Source organism: Dermacentor albipictus, chromosome 1 (assembly GCF_038994185.2).
Source record: "Dermacentor albipictus isolate Rhodes 1998 colony chromosome 1, USDA_Dalb.pri_finalv2, whole genome shotgun sequence".
Taxonomy (NCBI): Eukaryota; Metazoa; Arthropoda; class Arachnida; order Ixodida; family Ixodidae; genus Dermacentor; species Dermacentor albipictus.
The window spans coordinates 516,455,728-516,476,311 of NC_091821.1; the positions used below are offsets into that span (position 1 = coordinate 516,455,728).

At 42.6% G+C, this 20,584-nt stretch overlaps 1 long non-coding RNA gene across 2 annotated transcripts; it reads left to right on the forward strand.

The window, feature by feature from the left end:
* The first annotated feature begins 996 nt into the window (after positions 1 to 996).
* LOC135912447 (uncharacterized) lies at positions 997 to 11,479 on the forward strand. 2 transcript variants are annotated; one of them, XR_010567672.1, is made up of 5 exons: positions 997 to 1,718; positions 2,833 to 2,958; positions 5,237 to 5,428; positions 7,874 to 7,958; positions 8,689 to 11,479. It is a non-coding gene; the product is annotated as an uncharacterized lncRNA (long non-coding RNA). The 2 variants fall into 2 exon arrangements; XR_010567671.1 differs by lacking the exon at positions 7,874 to 7,958.
* The last annotated feature ends 9,105 nt before the right edge of the window (positions 11,480 to 20,584 follow it).

Consider the following 20,584-nt stretch of genomic DNA (forward strand, 5'->3'; position numbering starts at 1 on the left):
TCATGCATGGGTAGTGCACAAGGTAATGTAAGTTAGGGATTATGCGGGCTTCTGGGTAGCGGGTAACGAATGAACGGAGAAATTCTTGAACTTTCACCTCCATATAAACAAGAGACTCTGAGGGAAGATCATCATACAAAAGCATGCCTACAACTTCTCTGAATAGGAGGTAAACCTCCCAGCCTTCGTTTCCCTCTATAATTTTAGAAGCGAAAATCTCAGGTAACAATCCGAAAAGGCACCACTTCTGTGAAGCAGTGCCCTTTAGAGGGGTATTGCCTCGTACGAAGGCTTCTGTGGGGCGTGGTGGTCTGTCAACGCTTTAGATTTAGAATCTAAAAACGTTGTGGTCCGTTTGTACCATCATTGCGGCCACAATGGAATGTGCAAACTTCGTGCACTGTTTTGCAAACCACTGTGCAAAAAACGTGCAAAGCGCTGCTCTGTTTTTGCTGAAATTTTGTGGAGCGATCGCATTTTGGCGTCGACTTTACACTTGAAACAGTTAAGTGCCTTGTTTGTAAGAAAAAAAAACGCAAATTTGCCTGTGCCATTGAGGCTGCAAACAGCTGCCGTAACGGCGCAACATAAATCAGTGTCGCCGCCAGCCGTCAGCTTTAAAAAGCAGCGTCTAACGGAGGACGGTCGCCTGTTCCAGGAGCAGGCAACACGCGGCAACGCTCCCTGATATGCTGCTTTCTGCAGCTGATGACAGGCGGCGCTACAAGTTTATGCGTACAGCGTCGCAGCAGCAGCTCGCATTTTCATGAGCGCCGGTAAGTTTGCATTAAAACAAAGATCAGGCAATTAACTGTGCTAAGTGTTATACTAAACGAAGTAGACACCAAAATGTGGTCGTTCTGCCAAATTTGAGCAAGGATAGTGCAGCGGTGAGCGAAAACTGTTTTGCGAACGCGCGCAGCGAAATATTCAGGACCCGGCACACGACTTACGGCTTTCGTATTTACTTCGACTTTGGATTCGTAACTATGAGAAGCACGGCTATGGCTCTGACGGCACCTTGCTATCTACGGCAGTGAACGAGTATCTAAACGCGAGTGGCATTCCTCTCTTGCTTGGGTTGTGCCTGTGAAATCTGACAGCGGTGGCAGCATGTCGTCCGATCCGCCTTCAACTGAACGCTCGCCGACTGATGCGGATGGAGCGGTTTGCCTCTTGTTTGCGTTGCGCCTGTGAAATCCGGCAGCGGTGGCAGTATGGCGTCCGATCCGCCTTCAACTGAACGCTCGCCAACTGGTGCGGAAGAAGCGGTTTGCCTCTTGCTTGCGTTGTGCCTGTGAAATCTGACAATGGTGGCAGCATGTCGTCCGATCCGCCTTCAACTGAACGCTCGCCGACTGATGCGGAAGGAGCAGTTAGCCTCTTGTTTGCGTTGCGCCTGTGAAATCCGACAGCGGTAGCAGTATGGCGCCCGATTCGCCTTCAACTGAACGCTCGCCAACTGGTGCGGAAGAAGCGGTTTGCCTCTTGCTTGCGTTGCGCCTGTGAAATATGACAACGGTGGCAGTATGTCGTCCGATCCGGCTTCAACTGAACGCTTGCCGACTGGTGCGGAAGAAGCGGCTTGCCTCGTTTCGCAGGGGCCATCAAAAAAAATCGTGAAGCTCACAGGCGCCCGGAAACTCGCCGACCTCCACGAAAGCCTGCGGACGGGAGGGTTCGTGTACCTGATGACAGGCAACGATCTTCTAATACAGGTGAGCGTAAATGTACTGCGCGTTATGGAGCGCAAAGAGGATTTGGTCATTGTTTGGTTCATTTTATGTTAATTTGTATACGATGTTTTTTGCAATGTTGTTTGCCTTCCTTCCTTATTTTGTGATTTGCCTCTGTATTTACTTTGCCCCTCCCCTCTGCAATGTACAACCGTACCTTGAGGGTATGATAAATAAATAAATAAATAAATATGGGCAAAGTAGCTACAGTATGCGTAGCGGAAATGTCGAGCACGATTAATAACTTCGGTTGCCGCGCTTTGAACTGACAGATCGAGTCTTACGAAATTGCTCTGTCACTTCACTGTGCTGCCAACTACTAATATTTTTGTTTCGTCGCAGCCAATGCACTTGGCCTTAAATTGAGAAGTGTAGCGCATACTTGCCCGTACGAACACAACGTTGCTCAACTATAATTATTGCCGTGTCGAGAAGCCGCAAGGAAACTAGCCTTTTCAGGACTTCCATCTTCTGAAAACTTGTGCAGTTGGTTTACTACTGATATTGGGGTCAGGTGTGCAATCGCTTCTCTATCTGGTAGGAGAGGGAGTAGTAACAGCTTCAGTCAATGTAATGGTGCTTTAGTTAGCATAACTGGTCGCAGTATGCCATATTCTGCAAATTTCTGTAGCGTTTAACTAATAAAACAGGCAAGGCGACGAAAACGGACTTGTTGTTTGCCTGTTCAATGTTTGCCATCATTTGTGCGCTGCAACATTCACGCAGCAATGAAGTTAATTTGAACCAACTGAGGAAAAAAAATTGATGGCATTTTCAGCAATAGGACTATGAAAACCTTGGGCAATCAGCAATATGGTTCTATCTTTGCGAAATCATCTGTTCTTATACATTGGTGGTTGCTGACATTGCATAAATAAGCTTAGCCTTGTTAGCTTAATGCATCCTGTACTTAGCTCACCTATGGGCAGCAGGATTAGTGCTGTGCTGTGCTGTGATGGCTCTAAATAACAAACCTGTTTGGGACAGTACAGCAACCATAAAAAAAGGCTGTTTAATTAATCAATGCCTGTTCCGTGTCCACAGCTTCACTTCTAATGTGCAAAACTATTGATAAACCATCTGGGTGTGCTTTCAGATCTTCCAACGACCGGTTCCAGTGCTACGTCGACATGGGTGAAAGCACGACGGTGTGTGATGGAGCATTGATTAACTTGGTTGCCTCTCCAAGCCACGCCGAAGCATCAGAGGCACCAAAAAAGCCGTATGCACCCGATCTTATTTAATCTGTACTCATGCATTAACTCTGTATAACATTAACTCTGTATAACATTAACTCTGTATAACATTAAAACCTGTCGTATGCTGGAAAGCTATAATATTGCTATTAGCAGTACTTTAAAGAGCCCCTCACCAGGCCACATAGCTAATTTAATTATACGCTGGATGTTGTTAGGTGCCCTCTTGGGAGCATTCTACTGCAAAAGTTTTCAAATTGGCTCATTAATAGCTGAGATAGAAATATTGCAGTTCCGCAAACCCATGATTTAAGGAGGCGAGCGTCACAGCCAAAAAGAACGCTTGGATGCCCCTTGCCAAGCCACTAGTGGAGAAAAGGCTGCATGTTGTTCCATACATGCATGAAGTGGCCCACGATTTAAAGAAAGTGGCCAGCAGGTATAAAGTACCTATTATTTTCTTGGCTCCACGGAAGCTTACTGTCCTGTGCCCACGCATCTCAGACCCACAGAAGCTGACCCTTTGTGGTAAAAATCATACAAGGCCATATGTGACTTGCACGGTCGGTATGGTATACGAAATTCCACTTAATTGCGGCAAGGTGCATATCAGCCAGACAGGTTGTTGCACCAACGATTTGGCAAGGGAACATGAGCTGTCTGCCAGGAATAAGATTAATGCACATTTGCCCAAGCACTGCAATTACCGCTCGTGTGAGCCATATCTTTTCCACATCCGCATTCTTGGTAAAAGCAATGATTGTCTGCATGGGAATATTGGAGGCCTGTTTCATCAACATGAAATGCGACGTCTATGTCAGTGATACATCTGTGGCACGGATCTGTGGCTTGAACTGAATTGAATGACAGTTTCTGTAGTGTATGACTGAATAATAATGGGCAAACTTGTTTGAGTATTGCGTGCAAACATATGTGCGCACATGGCCACCTTCACCTATATATATGAACCTGTTTGCTTTCAGTAAAGTAGTAGCAAGTGACACTCATTCCTGTTCTAAAGCTTTTTTCTGCCCCTGGTTGTATCTTAACTTTGGGGAATAAGCTCATGGGAATTTAGTAAACAAATAAATGCATGCCATAGGGGCAATTCCACTATGTAAAAATAAAACGTTTTGTTTCCCCTAATATTTTTATGTATCTATATAGTCCTAGTTCCACTTTTATAGCACACCACTGTCCTTGTTAAATATTGGAATGCTCTGCTACTAATAGGTATGACAAATGAGGTGTATTTATGAAAACATAAAAACAAAAAGCTGCAAAATACTTTTTAAAATTTTGTGCAGTCTAGACAGCCCAAATATAACTGATGATATATGAAGAGCTTAAGAAGCACAATCATGTTTGCGACTCCTCAATCTTTCCGTATCATCTTTCAAAGTCTTATCGGACCTTGACATTTGTATCTATCAGTAGCTCAGATTTATGTAATGCTGAGGGAAAATTTGACTTCCTGTTTGAAATAATAGCGATGTTTCACCAAAAAAGCTTATAAGCAAAGGCACCAAGAAGTTATCAGAAAAAATACATTCATTCAAATAATAATTCATTAGCCACCAGAAATGTCATAGGGAGTTAATAATGTTTGGATAAACACAAGCGGTCTAGTTTTTGTATTTGAGAACCAGACTGTTCTAGTATATTTTTGTTCTATCAAATCATCCTTGGCCTTCATCTGACCTGCTTTTGTTCACTGTTTCTGGTCCCAAGACAATGCTAGTCTGGACTTGGCACTTTATGGCCCAGTATTTGTCCTTCATAAAGCAATACCTGTGTAGACGATTTAGCTAGCAACAAGTCTTCCTCAGAAGGAATGTTTGCAGGTGCGTCACTATGGTTGCTTATTTAACCTTGGTGGGGGAGCTTCTTGCTCATGGTACCAATGTCTGTGAAGGGACCAATAATGCGCCTTCCTTGTGCATGGTACCAATGCGAAAAGGGGGAGAGGGATCATGGTGTGTTGGTAAGGAGGTATCTGTATAGGGGGTGATAAAATTGCTCTTTAAATTTCGTTTTAACAGCCCATTCATGCTCTAACGAGTCAGTTGTCTCAGTCAGTGATTTTTGCTGTTCGTACATCATTATCCTTGAAAAGCAATGGGCTCCATTTGCTATGGCAAATGTGCCCATATTTATCAAGAGCCCTTCCTGTATTCATAGCTCGTCACTAACTATATAGTAGGTATATTTGAGCATGTGGAGTGATAGTCTGTGATACCACATCTTATGTTTTTCTAGCACTGGATTTTGTTGTTGATTTCAATGAATACTTCTTTTTTTAAGGCTGTCTGGTAGTGCAGTTCAACATGCGGAGAATGCAGTCAAAGGACAGTACAAGGAATTGTCAACGTACACACTGCCTCCGATGCCCATTGACGTTGCTGCACACCTCTGAAATATTACAGCAGGAGGCGTGCCTGACAATCTTCAAAAGAGAATTGAATGGATTGCCTACAATTCGTCATCTCAGGCAATGTAAGTCACAACAATTACCTGGATGCATTGGGCGGCAAAATAATGAGAACTCACTCACACTCACCAAAATTCTATTCAGCCGGGTTCATTCGGGCTAAGACCTTCAGAAATTCGACTCAGTCGGACTCACTGAGACTCACTTTCGAGATCAGTCTGAGTCGACTCATGCATCAGTTTGCCAACCTATGCCAGATGTAAATAAAGTTGGGATAGAATGTACCTAATGAGAATTCATTCCACAGTAAATGTCTCAATTATGTTCAGTCGTGCATTTTTCCCAACCTTGTATTGCAATATGAATGGTAAGCACAGTGTTAATTAGCGTATTACGCTCCATTCTCATGCGTCTATGTCACTAAGGCAAGTGGGAGGTGTCTATAATCAAAACAAGTTTTTGTTGTCTAATTCATGATTATAACTTCGTTTCTGCGTAGTTCCCCTTGAAAACGCTCGATAACCGAGGGGAAAAATGTTTTCCTAAAGCTTTGCATTGTAGCAGTGAACAATGTCCAAATTGTGTAGTGCCTTTTTAAGTGTTTAGCAGTGTATATGGCATTGTTGGTTCGAAATGTTTTTATCACTGATACATCGTTGACTAGTTCTGAATTACAGCTCACTCATAACCTCGAAATTTAAATATTCAATGGCAATGTCGACATTGCAGCCCTGAGCCCATTTTCTTTATTCTGGCTAACAACACGAACCGTGACACTAGCAGTGCTACATTTTATGCGGGTATACAAATACCAACTGAATTGGATGGAAAGACAGTTGTGGCTAGATGAATTCGTACAGTGCTGCGTGTTTCGTGTGAAATATGGGGGTTTGGCTACCAGGAGGGAAAGACAGTCATGGCTAGATGAATTGGTGCAGCGCTGCATGCGTCATGTCAAATTTGCGGGTTCGGTTACCACCAGCAGCATTTCTTCTACTTCCATTCCTTTTCCTTCGCAAAAAACAGTCATGAAAGCTACAGGAAGCTTAACACTCAGTCATAATTTATGTCATGCTTCAATAGAGCAATATCCTCCGTGGTTTCCTTGCCATGAGTCTTGGGTTAATGAGTGGGCGAGGGCACTAGAATGATGCGTTGAATAAAGCTTCTTTAGCTGCTGGTTACAGTTCTTATAGGTAGTGTACACCACAAAGGTAAACGGTGCATAGACAGAAGTGCCGACTGTCAACAGAGATGTTATTATTCAGTGTGCCGAATTTACACAAGCAAGTGAAAGAGCTATATGAAAAACTTTTGAAGATAGAACAAGAAAAGCAGACGAGTGGGCAAAAAATGAACTATGCTGGAAATCGAGATACAAAAAAAATATAAGATTGCATCACAAATACAGTCCGTTCACGTGACTTCCAGAATAACTTTAGCTCTTTTTCTGATAGGGCAGTCAGAAAGGCATCTGCAAGGTCAAGCGCAAGATTTGGCATGTTGAATCCACATAAAACATTGTGTTGTTGAATCCACATAAAACATTGTGTTCGAAATTTCTCTTTCATGCGGCGCTTGTCATATGGGGCAAACTGCCAGATGCCTTCATGAGAGGTTGTGCGAACCTGCATATAATGTGCGCAATGGCAGAGAAAGTTTTTTTGGCACATCATACTAGCATGCGTGGCTGCACTCTTTGGTTTGAAAGAATGTCAGTTATTCACAAGCACAGGGATGGTCTTACCCATATCATACTTGAAGTAGCACAATTGGCACGGGATCCGAGTGCATGCATCAGCAAGCCATGCATTGCATTATCAGAAAGAGAGCGCAAGTTTCTGGGAAGTCAAACCTACGGCCAGTATTTTTTATGCAACTCTACATTCGTTCGCGTGCCTCTTGATGGTCTGCTTTGTTCTCCTTTTTAGTAGCTATTTTTCAGATAGCTGTATCACTATTGTGTGTATTCAGCAATAAAACCTCCATTGGTAGTCAGGGCTTGTGTCTATGTCCTCGTTTAACCTTTGCACTGTACACTCACGATAATGGATCAACAACTAGCTTAATAAGCTGCCCTTGTAAATTCTTATAGGGGATGCTCCTTCAAGTTTGTATTCATGGCTAATTTTCCCTTGTGTGCATGTTTCAGTAATAAGCCAACTTGAAATATTAATTAAAACCTTTTATAACATCTTGTTTGGGGAAAGTATTTCAAGAGTTTGTGAACTCTGGTCATGATTATCCGTTTATCTTGGCTATTGCAGGACAAAAGGATTAAGTGTTACCCCTGTCCTGTGTAAAATCCATCAGATCAATTCTCTAACCTCGGTCTTGTCACGTACCTAATGCTTTCATGGTGCAGTTTACTTAAATTCTCCCATCTGATGACTCACAGTTCAACTGTTTGATATTATTTCATGGAAATGGTTGCGCTACAGTGCTGTTGCATATTGTTTTTTGTGTATTGTTTGATGTCGAAGGTTGATGCATGCTTTTTTAAACATCAGGTACCCAAATAAACTGTGCAATGTTGCTGCAAGGAGCCTCGTAAACAAGTACCCAGCGCTGAGGGACACATTGCACCTTGGCCATGTAATAGCATTTTCTTATAACTTTTTTTAATTTCTTTTGCACTTTTAGATGTTAAGCATATCCTGGCCAAGGCAGCCGCATTTCAATGGGGCCATAGTGCAAGAACACCCGTGTACTTAGATTTAGGTGTACGTTAAAGAACTCCAGGAGATCCGAATTTCCGGAGTGCCCCACTACGTCATGCCTCTTAATCAGATCGTGGTTTTGGCGCATAAAACCCCATAATTTTTTTTTACATTAAGCATGCTGCCAAAGCCTTTCTTACTACTTTGTAAAGTTTATGGCCATCCTTGCTTGCAGCTGTTCAGGTCTGTGTGCTTGTGATTGAGTAGAGATGTGGTAGTTTTAAAGCTTTGCAGCTTAACTAAATATGAAGATATCAACAGCACCTCTGCATCTGGCATGCATATGGCCACCTCTTGTAAAATTAATTGCATGCTCAGCTAAATATGTATTTGGTTAAATAATACATTTTTGTACCTGTAGCCATTTTCATGCATTAAAGTTTTGACCAACACCAATACTGAAAGTAATTCTCAGATATTGTGTTGGAAGGTGTGCTAAAATAGCTCACTTGGTACATTTTGGAACATGAAGGAAACAGTGCAAAGGTTAGGGCAACTCCATGTTTAACTGTGCTGTGTTTGCAGTTTCTTTAAAAACCTGAAAACTGGAAGTCATTGAACTGTTGATTAGGTATGTAAAGTCAATTGCTTTCATTTCATTCCAGTTCTCATGGTATATGTGCCCAAGAAACAAGTACAAAAACATGCGAAAGTGAATGCCACCAGGATGCCCTGAAGTCAATGCATAAGTGAAAGCAAGAAAGGCAAGCGAAATTGTGACACATGCTCCAAATCTGGATTTTGAAGACTGGTGATCAGCTGCAAGTTTGCATGCATATTTCACTAGATAAACTGGCTCTTCTTTCTTTGTTATGTGGCTTAGTTGAAACATTTAGTTGCTTCTCTTGATGTACTTGTTCGTTTCATTTACATGTTTTCTTTAAGAAATGCAAACATGCAATCCAGCTATAGCTACTATATCTGCAATACTGTCATCAGAGATTTTGTAGGTGATCAAAGAAGCAAAATATCATATCGCATCGCCACCTTGAACCTAGAGTGAAACATTAGTTCAAGATGTAGTGGTAGATGCATTTATAGACTAGTAATACAGCATTCGTACTGTAATGTATATTGATGTACATACTAAGATGTAGTGAAAAGTGTGTGGCTATGCTGCTCTGACACTTCAGTTGTTTTAACCCTTCATTGATGAGTTTTGCATACAGCATACCAAAAAATATAAATTTTTCTTGCTGATCTTTGGCATTGAGTAAGAAGTTTCTTGTTAAATGTATTGAGCCAACATTGAATGATTGGCAGCAAGTGTCATTTGTCGGTTTGTAGCAGGAACACAGGATGGGAAAAAAAAGACATGGGACTCGTTTTCTTTGGAAAGCACGGTCAGAGGAGACAGACCAGTGCAAGATCTGCTGTAGTGACCTCAGACACACAATGCAAAGAGCCCTCTGTACAGATTCCAAACGCAGCCATATGTCGCTTGGGGAGAAGCCCAATCCTTCCCTCATACTACTAAAGGAGTTTCTACAAAATATCCTTTATTTTCGTTGATTATGCTTATTCTCAATGTCTTTGCACATTTAGGTATAAAATAATTTTTGTATTTATATGCGTGCTCATTAAAGGGTTAAACAAAATGGTTCCAATGAATGTAAATGTATAACTTTAGCGACTCTAGTCACAGTGTGTTGATCATTCCATAATCTTTGTGAGACCACGAAACAGGAACTAGGCAGCATGAAAATCACTCAGCAGTACCAAGAAGGAAGTTTCAGCACTTATACAGTACTGCAGAATACACTTCTATGCTGTACCTGTGGTGTACTTTTTATTATGTGGTCTTGATCCCACTATGGGGAAATAACTCTGCTTTGCAAGTGCATTGCAGTACTTTAATACTTTAACTGCTTGCTGCAAAAGGAAAGTGCCATTAGAGTATTACATAAGGATAATGTGTTATGAGGCAGTCGCTAGACGTGGTATGTCACACCACTGAGTTGCCGGCGGCCATTATAATTAGCTGTTTTCTGTGGCGTTGTTAACTTGACAGAACATAGTGAGCATTATTTGATCAATAAACAATACTACATAATTCTGGCCCTTATTTGGAACTTTGTCTCATTTCCGTGATGAGCGCAACCCGCTTTTGATGTTACTGTGATGGAGTGACTCCTTGCAAAGCAGCAGGGTAGTCTTGTTAATGATGCTGTCATTCACACTTACGCAGATTGTTTAGTAGGCATTAGCTCAGTGCCATTCCCCTATAGAATCACAGCTTGCATTTCATTCATGTATAATAGAAACATTCTGTAGATTTCATGTGAAAATGTGACAGTGGAGGGCATTATGCTATAAGTTCACAGCAGTGAGCCTCATTATTGGAAGACAGCTGTTGTCTCAAATTACTTGCAGCAGAGTGAAGCCATGTACAATGTACATGTGCAGTTTAGTATGGGCCACAATGACCAAAACAAACTTCAATAATGTTCTTGTATTGCAAAAGAAAATTGTTCGAATAATCGCTAATGTTGACAATACAACCACCTCCAAGTGTGCTTTTGAAGCACATAACACTGTGCCCGTCAATCACTTGTATAACTTTAAGTTGTTACAAAAAATTTATTTCTCAATGGCATCCACTGCCAATTTTTATTCTACTCTGGCATCTTTGGACATGCGTCGTGCTAACATACACATAAGACCTATTAATACATGGAATATACCATGTTTTCGCACTAATTATAAATTTCTAATGTTTTCTTACAACCTGCCCCATGTTCTAAACACGTATAAACATACAAAAGGGTATACCAAAGCTGAGCTGCGGAAATATTTTGTTGAAATGTGATTTTATGTCTTTGCTAGTAGATGCTGCATGTTTGCTTGGTTATTACTTTTATTATTTCTGAACATATGTGTGACCATTTCAGCGTTTCGATTTTACTGTTCAAATTTTGTGCAAAGATTATTAGACTCTGTATGCATAAATAGTGAATGTTTCTCTTTATTGAATGCGACTATTCTATGTGTGTCTGTTGAAGATTTCCTGCACCACTCATGTGCTACTGCTTGTAGGGGTTTTCTGGACACAGTCAAGCTGTGCAGGCAGCTTTTTGCCAAAAACCTACCCTCCAGTTGAATCTGGAAAATGAACTTATGCATGTATCCTTACACTTATTTAAATATGTTCTGCCTATTCTGTATCCACGTGTGTGGGCTTGTGATATACCCTGATGGCAAGGCCATTTATGGTTCGTTCAAAGAGAACATCTACGGATGCATTATAGCTATTCTCAGGCTCCTCTCTTCCTGCTGTAAACTGGATTCTCTGCTTATAAGAAATAAGTGTTCCTTGTGATTACTATATGTGCTCTTGCTAAAGGTTACTGTGATGTGTTCATGTTCTTATTGAATAAAATGTTTACAAAGTTTTAACAGTTGTGCTGTTCTTTCAGATCTTAACCGGAGCAGGCAGAATTTGACGCAAACATGGAGGCAGTGCTAATGGAAACATTTAGGAGGTGAGACAACAGTCTTTTTTGACAAATTGGATGAAATGACGGCCAAAAAGTTGCACTTTTGAAACATTATGGGATGTACTTACTATGCCGGCACCACGAGGATATTGAACTGGCGCTATTTATAATGTCCGGTTTTGCATTTATCTGGCCTTTATGCATATTTCTTTTCTTCCATAAGCATCAATGCTGTATGATTGCTTTGATTTGGTGAGATTGTAAATTTGTCGCTTAATATCAATATAGAAATTTAATTCCTCTGTCCATGTATGCCTCCCTGGCATATTGAAATAAATGAGTCCTTTGTCATGGCAAAGGATTAAATCCTTGTTCAAATGCCTGAAATGCTAAATTACCTCATAAGTTTGGACATATTGCAGCTGTTTAGTATGCCTTGTAAACCGAAGCATAATGTTTCTCAAGGTTGGCCATTGATTCCAATTCAGCAAATCAGACTGTTGTCTTCTGTTTTTGCCAGGTATAGTCCATTGATGCATTTGAGGTTAATACAGTGATAGTAGTGAAATATTTGCTCTTGGTGTTTCCCTCAATGTAGTGTTACGTGCTCAGTGTTTTTTTAGTTGTTTATAGTATTGCAGTTTATCATGACAAATAACGGTGGTTGAATAACTAGGCATTTGTTGCACATGCAAACTAAAATCTATTATGTTGTGAGCTTCCATCTTAGTGTAGAGATAGTCTATTGACTACCCAGGCAGAGGTCATAGCAGTTGCTGCAAAGGGTCTGGTTAAGTACCAGGAGGTAGTTTCACCAACTCTTGTGATGGTAATCATGTACACCACCATTGTGAGTCTTCAAATGACTACCCTAGGAAGGGTCATTGTTGCCATTCCAAAGGGTACCACTGACTACCAAGGGGTACTTGCATGGACCAGTGAGGTAGTCACATCAACTCCTGCTTTGGGGGTAATACATACACCTCAGTACTTGCGGGAGAGTCACCGATACTGAGGGAGTCGACCACACTGTGTTTCCAAGAGAGTACGTGTTACCACCCAAAAGGTAGTTTAACCAACTCTTGCCATGGTAGTCGTGTACACCACCATTGTGAGTCTTCAGATGACTACCTTAGGAAGGGTCATTGTTGCCATTCCAAAGGGGCACCGCTGACTACCAAGGGGTACTTGCTTGGACCACTGAGGTACTCGCATCAACTCCTGCTTTGGGAGTAATACATACACCTCAGTAGGTCTTGCGGGAGAGAGTCACCGGTACTGTGAGGGAGTCGCCTGCACTTTATTTTCAAGAGAGTACGGGTTACCACCCAAAAGGTCATCATATGTGCGACGAGCAGATACACCCCGAAAAGAGTCGCTTGCGACTACCTTTTTTTTAAGAGTGTAGAGTAAGCCACAGTATCAGCAGCCCTACATGAAAATGTCAGACACAAAAGGGACGGTGATGATGATGATGATGAAGCCTCAGTTAATGGCACAAACTCAGTGTGGGGGAGAGGCCACGAATCGGGTGGTATTATGATTCAATGAGCAAAATAAAATAAATTCGTTATTAAATCAATAACGCACGAAAAAAAGGAAAACAAATAACCCAAGTTGCAAAATAAAGTGTGAATAAATGAGATAAAGTACTGATCAATACTATAGTGACCCTTGCGTTGATAGGATTGTTAAAAACAAAAATAGCTAGAAAAAAATAAGGTCAATTATGAATAATAATAGTAGGATTTAAACTGTGAATTTGTGTTTCTCCTTTTTGAATTTTCGAAATTGAAGTAAAAATAAATCAAGTCTTGAAACTAAAAACTATTAACAAGGCATCCTTTTGTGCCACATAGAAAATTATAAATGGCTAAGCAAACGTTCCTGTGGCTATATCCCAAAACTGTTGCTCCAAGGGAGAGTATAAGAGTACTGCTCAAAGGTAATCCTAAGTTTTGAAGTGGAATTTCTCGACATAGTTTTCGATGCGTAGAAAACCACCGACATGATAATAAAAAAATGTTCTATAGTTTCTTGTTCATTGCAGAGGTAGCATAGAGGGAATACCGCCTGACCACATCTGTGCAAATAAATATTAAGTATTGGAATACGGCAACGCAGCCTAGTAAATCAAACCTCGAATTTCCGGTTAGGACACCATTGTCGGTTTCAAGAATCATTTAGGTGGAAAAAATCTGAAGGTTTTGCTTATCACAGAGCTTTTTTGTCCTCGCTCAAAGAAAATTGCCTATATCTGGCTGCAGTAATGTGCGCAGTTGCCGGCAGCACACATAGCTCAGGACCTGCTAATAAGCTCGTGCTAAGGAATCGGCTATATCAATAATTTGAATGTCTCGGTGGCCAGAGACCCATACTATATACACTAAACTTAAGTGACGTGGAGCTAATGAATAAAACGTTTCCTGTTGTCGGCTTTGTAGACGCAGTAAGTGCGCTGCATGCAGATAGAGAATCTGTGACTATAGTAACTCTTGTAATATGAATAGGTAATTTCCGCAAGGCAAGAACTATTGCCAGAAGTTCGGCACGAAAGTCTGATGTGTAATCTGGTAGGCGAAGATAAAAATACCAATCGAGGGATGGTGAGTAGATACCCACACCTGCCCTCTCTTCACGCGAAGAAGTATCAGTCGCTGTTACGTTTATTTTGAAACGGGCCAAATAATCTTCTAAACGGCCATTCAAATATGTTGTGGGCAGAAAGTTAGCATTGTGCGGAAAAATGTCTGCAACTTCAATTTTCAGCGGCCCCGGAGACCCATGAAGTGGAATCATTTCGCTAAGGCGAACATGTAAAGGTGTTAATTGTGCTTGCACAAATACAACTTGTGGAGTATGGAACCGTGACCACGTGGTCTCAACAAAATGGACCTGGTTCACTAATAAATGCCTATTGTCCACGTCGTAGCGAACAATCAAAAGCTCTTAAGTAGGTTTGAACTGTAAGCATGTGAAATCGTGTCTGAAGAGTAGGTAGGTGCGCTTCCTGGTATAATACATTATTAGCAAGGAATTCAGGAAGACCTAAACATAGCCGAAGAGCTTCTCTAACAGAACAAGGGGCCTTAATTTATATTTTGCGCTTCCGGAGAAGGAAACACCACCAAATTCTAGAATCGGTCGTACATACATACGATAAATCATAGTTAATGTATACTTCGCATACCAGAACATCGGTTACTGATTCTGCGTAGTAACCCTACGGCTCGTGTCGCCTTCGTTCCAGTATTTTATATGTGAGAACGCCAGTTAAGTTTTCCATCATATATGATACCCGAGTATTTAGGCAACTCTACCTGACGAATGGTTCTCTGTTCATATACTAATGCTAACTGTAACGGCCCGGAGAGCGGAAAAACAAGGACTGCACTTCTGTTTACGTTCAGCGACAGGTGTAGGTTGTGAAGCCACGTCTGTAGAGTACAGTGGTGCATTTGCAAAGACAGGTGAAGGGAATTGATGTCTCTAGCTGCCTAGAAAAATGCAATGTCATCTGCATAGATATACAGATTCACATCCGGGTGCAGTGGTAGGGAACTCATCAACAGGTTAAATTGTATAGGAGACAGAACAGCCCCTTGGGGCACCCCTCTTGTCTGATCGAACATTCTTGAAGAAAAGCCGTTTTGAAAACAATGACATTTTCTGTTTCTTAGAAATTCAAAAATGCGCACCGTTATATATCTCGGAAAATTGTAGGACTGTAATCTGTCCAGCAGTGGAGAGCACTCAACGCTCGCATAAGCTTTTGGTATGTCAAGTGTCACTAAAGCGCTATCGTTTCTATGCTGAGCAAGTTGGATGCGGCTTTGCAAATGTACATGCGCACACCAAATGGAGAGACATGGCCGGAAACCTATTTGACTTGGACTAAGTAACGAATTTTCAGATATGTGATCCATCATATGATCATGTAAAACTCTTTCAATTAGTTTTACCATATTTGACTTAAGGGAGATAGGCCTAATGTTGTCAAGGATGTAGCCAGCATCTTGTTTTTTAAGCAGCGGAATAATTTTGGCTGACCTCCATTCGGGTGGAATCCAAGCAATATTTAGAGAATAATTCACCGTGTTCAGAGTATCATCACAAGACATTTCAAACAACTTTTTGAGCATGGCATCGGAAATGCCGTCAGGACCTGGAGCTGAGGCAGGCAGAGATCTAAGAACATTAGAGAGCTCTGACACTGTGACTTCCACAAAGTCATCGGCGATGGGAGGCCTTAGTGACCCATTCGGCAAACGTGATGTTAAGCGTTGCGCTAAGCCATTTCCTAAGAATTCTAAAGAAGCAGATAACTCGCGTAGTGAAAGTATTGTTGATTCAGAATTCGCTGGTGTTGGTATGAATTTTCTAAGCGAAGGAATCTGAACAGAGCTTTTTTGTTGCTGGGCTCAGAGAGGAATTCATGATGTTTTTCGTCATACTCGTGTTTGGTATTCAATACTGTTCTCTTGAACGCAGCAGCTGCGAATTTATAATCGCTCCAGTTACTCGAACACTGGTAGTAAAGTAATTTCTTCCACGCGGCTTTTCTTCTATAATTCCGCGTACAGTCCGAATTCAACCAAGGAGAGGTAGTACTTTTGTTTATGTTGTAATAAGATTAAATATTAAATATTAAAGATTAATAAGATGAAATTGGGACTTTTTAAAGGAACCTTTACTACAGTGCAAAGCCTCATGGCTTTTTTGTCATTGGGTACCGTTTTCTGGGAATTTAGGACCGTTTTCAAGATATTCTGAAATTTTTGATAATCGACACAAGTACGCGTCGGAGACTCCTGGGGAATAATAGGGCATACAATATCGAACCTAATAGGTACATGGTCACTATTTGAGGCGGAGTCGACAGTAGACCAGGAAGTTACGGAAATTCCTGAACTGGCAAATGTTAAATCCAATGCCGATTTAGAAATAACCTGAATAAAAATAGCTGACTTCGTGTTTAAGCAACAAAAATTTTGATTAGTTGCCCAGTCCGACAATCGCTTTCCACATGAGTCCGTTTTGAAACCCCAAGACACATGATGCGTCTACGGCTATCACAATTTCTTTCCTACAACAGTTGACAGCGGTATCGAGGAAACGAGTACCATTCACACCTGTGGGAAAATATGTATTAACTAAGGAAAATGGGGAACAACCAGGAATAGTTACATCTATTGCTAGTATCTCACACTCTGCAGACATATACTGGTAGGAAACTTTTGCTTTGTGGCACATTTTAGCTGTTATCAAGAAAACGAGTCCTTCATTTCTCGATAGACGATCCAATCGAAGTAAACGATAACTTTTTATATGAAAATCTTGGCCATTGGAGAGCCAGGTTTCCTGCAAAAGAATAATGTCGGGAGAAAGTTGTGAGCAAAAATATATTAAATCGGTAGCTGCAGAAATAATGAAACGGAAGTTCCACTGTAATAACTTTAAGTAAACTATGATGAATTATTGCCTGCTTTAGAAACCGCTTGCTCTAAAACACTGTCTTTTGAGAAATCTTTCACCGAAAGAGTGTTTTGCCCTACTTTCTTGGTTTTGCTTGAGCGTCAGGGCTGGAAGACTTAGGATTATATTCTAATTTGGAAAGATTATCTTTCACAAACATTTTGGTTTTTGAGTGCGGGACAGAGATCGATGGGTTATCGTTAGGTGATTTTGTGCGCTTAAGAGTCGGGAGGTCCATTTCTACATCCTGGTTGTTTTCCGACACTGATCCAGAGAAGGACCCGTTGTCGGTCTGTTGAGTTGTTGAGTCTGTTGTTGTTGTTGAGTTGTTGGTCTGTTGAGTTGTTGTGTCTCTTCAATGAGCCTCGCATTGTCTGCGTCTTGTACAATACCTGATGAAGGATCCACTAGTTGTTCAGCATTCAAAGTTAGGGTCTGTGTAATAATCTGCAAGCTAGCATGGGAACTCGCTAAAGGACTGAAAAGCTGAATCATTTGTGATGTCAACACTTAAGCTAGAGTCTCCGAAAGGTTTGATGTTAATCGTTACATAGCTTTTGACACCACTATTTCGAGCACTGTCGCAATAGAATCGGAAAGGGCTGAGTCAGCAACCATTTGCTGACGGGCTGTCACTCCTGCATATCCCTTAGGTCACCCCTGGACCTCAAGAAGAGCATCACGGCGTGAGCAACGTCTCCTTTCAATTACACCTACAATTTGCATTTCATCTGATCTTGCAGGACAGTTCGAGTAGTTGGCGGAAGGAGCAGCACCGCAGGGACAACATTTCTCTTCTTTGGAGGAACAATTACTAAAACTGTGGCTACCTCCACAAGCACGGCAGCGGGGTGCAGATCTGCAGCCCCTGACGCTGTGACCAAATCGCCAACATTTGTTATATTTTAGAATGCGTGGAGCTAGAGCTTCTACCTTGTAAATTAGGGGCCAGACCTTAATTTCTGTTGGCCGCATCGTCCCAGCACATGTAACTATGACTGACTCTGGTTGGTATCTTCTTATTGTCAATCACTCGACTGCACCCGTTAACGGAGATGACGCCAGCCACCGAGAACATTTCTAAAATTTCTTCAGGCGTTAAGTGACGTCCAGCCCTCGTACAATGCCTCTAGAGCATGCGAGATGTGGCTCTATGAAACAGCTCACCGGATGGGAAGCGAATGTGGAACCATTTAGCAGTTCTTTGACACAGGTGTGGTCTGGCGAGCAACATAGTATGCTACCTCTGCCGAACTGAGGGGCCTCTGTGATCTGTCAGTAGTGGGGTGAGTACTTCTTTATTTCGCTCTGAATCGTTTTTGGGTTTTTCATATTGATCGTACCGCCGTCGGTCGGCACAATGGCCACAGGAACAGTGCCGCCTCCACTGCGAAGAAAAAACTCAAGCGGCAGCTCCTCAGGAGCTACCGACGCCGACCACGGTGAAGCCCCGTAGCCAGGTGATGATACCGACATCAAGCAAGGCTGACATAAAAACACATCAGAAGAAAAAAATGTATATAAACGAGAAGAAAGGGGGTTAACCAAGGAGCCCGATTTTATTAGTCAACATATAAGAAGCCAACAAACACTGACAACAAGGACAAAATAGGGGAAATTACTTGTGCTTAATAAATGAATTAAAGAAACGATAACCTAATGAAAATTAAAGTAGATGAAAAAAACTACTTGCCACAGGTGGGAACCAAACACACAACCTTCGCATTTCGCGTGCGATGCTCTACCAATTGAGATACCGGGAGGCTGTTTGCCCATCCACTTTCTTCGATATTTATGTGTCCTAGTAGAACCCTGGGAGTGTTAGCCAGCGCCACCACTAACAGACCTAGGCGGCGGACGTGGAACGTCCTTTACTAATAGTAATGTTACCATAAGGTTTATTATGACTAATAAAATCGGGCTCCTTGGTTACTCACCTTTCTTCTCGTCTATTACATAACGAGGGTCTCGAATCCGGCTACATTGATGCCTTCAGGTAGCATATGCGGGTTTATTGACCAGTTGCCTTCACCCAAAAAGATCACGTTCTCGTGACGCCTGCGGCAAAAAGGACGTTCCACGTCCGCCGCATAGGCCTGTGAGCGGTGGCGATGGCTAACACTCTCAGGGTTCTACTAGGACGCATAAATACCCAAGGAAGTGGATGGGGAAACAGCGCCGCGGTAGCTCAATTGGTAGAGCATCGCACGCGAAATGCGAACGTTGTAAGTTCGGTTCCCACCTGTGGCAAGTTGGTTTTTCATCCACTTTAATTTTCATTAGGGTATCGTTTCCTTAATTCATTTATTAGGCACAATTAATTTGCCCTATGTTGTCCTCGGTGTCAGTGTGTTTTGGCTTCTTATATATATATATATATATATATATATATATATATATATATATATATATATATATATATATATATATATATATATATATATATATATATTGTGGGGTAATGTGGGATTCTCCGCCGTACTCTTGGGACAAAGGAACGACAACACACAGTAGTGCAAACAATCACAAGGGCATTCATTGCACCTTTCATAGATCAATGCCTGCTTGCCGAGTTGCTATCCACAAAACATGCCGATGGGCGCGCGACAAATCTAGAAGTCTGACTCACCGCGACCGGAACCGAGCGAATATGTTCGCCCCATGCTGGATCCCAACGCCTGGTCGTTCGCGTGTATAGTCACGCGAATCGTGGCGCGTTCGAAGCATCGGTCAGCGCGCGGCACGGCACGTCCGTCCCGCTTGCTTCCCGAACCCCCAAGAGAGCAAGCGCCTTCCTTTCGGCGCCCAAGTAACCTCGCGGCGTTAGCAGCGCAACACTCGCGCCATCTCTCGCACTGCGCTTCAACCACATCGACCGCCGCGGGCGTCACGCAGGCCACGCGGCGAAGCGGGAGTACAGGAGACGTGCTATGCGGGAAAAACATGAGGGGACGCGCGAGAGTCGCACATCCCCACATCCCCCCAAACTTAAATCACTACATATTCCGGCGAAACATGTCACTCGGTCTCACATCAACGCGCGCTTCGCGACAAGGTAGTACATGTAACAGTGGCCGCGCCGAAGAAATATCCACACGCTGTCCATAGCATGCGAGCCGACATTGTCCCTGGGTGCACCGCTGGCGTCCGCCGGTCACAGTAGCAGCTTTGCAGCCTCGACGGCACGATCCCAGGCCAGGACTCCGGAGACGACGACGCAGTAGTCGGTACGAACAAGTGGCGCTCGCGCCGACGCGCCCTGCTGGGAAGAGCCGCCGTAGCTGTCGGTGACCGCCGGCTCTTTTGTCCGCCGCCGAGGGTTGTGAGCTGGATACAGGAGGCCACCGAAGTCGCCGCGCCGAACTGGCCACAGCATCACCATCGCCCGGGGTGGCTCGATCGTAGTCCAGGGCAGCAGCGCAGGCGATGTGCAGGTAACAGCAAGCCATGGGTGAATCCAATCACGCTGCGTAAACTCAACACACTCGGCAAACACTAAAGTAGTGCAAGGGAGAGGAACTCTGCATGCGTATCGCCTACGGGGTACGATGTTCAACCCGGCTAGCAAAAGATCGGGCAGCTACTCAGA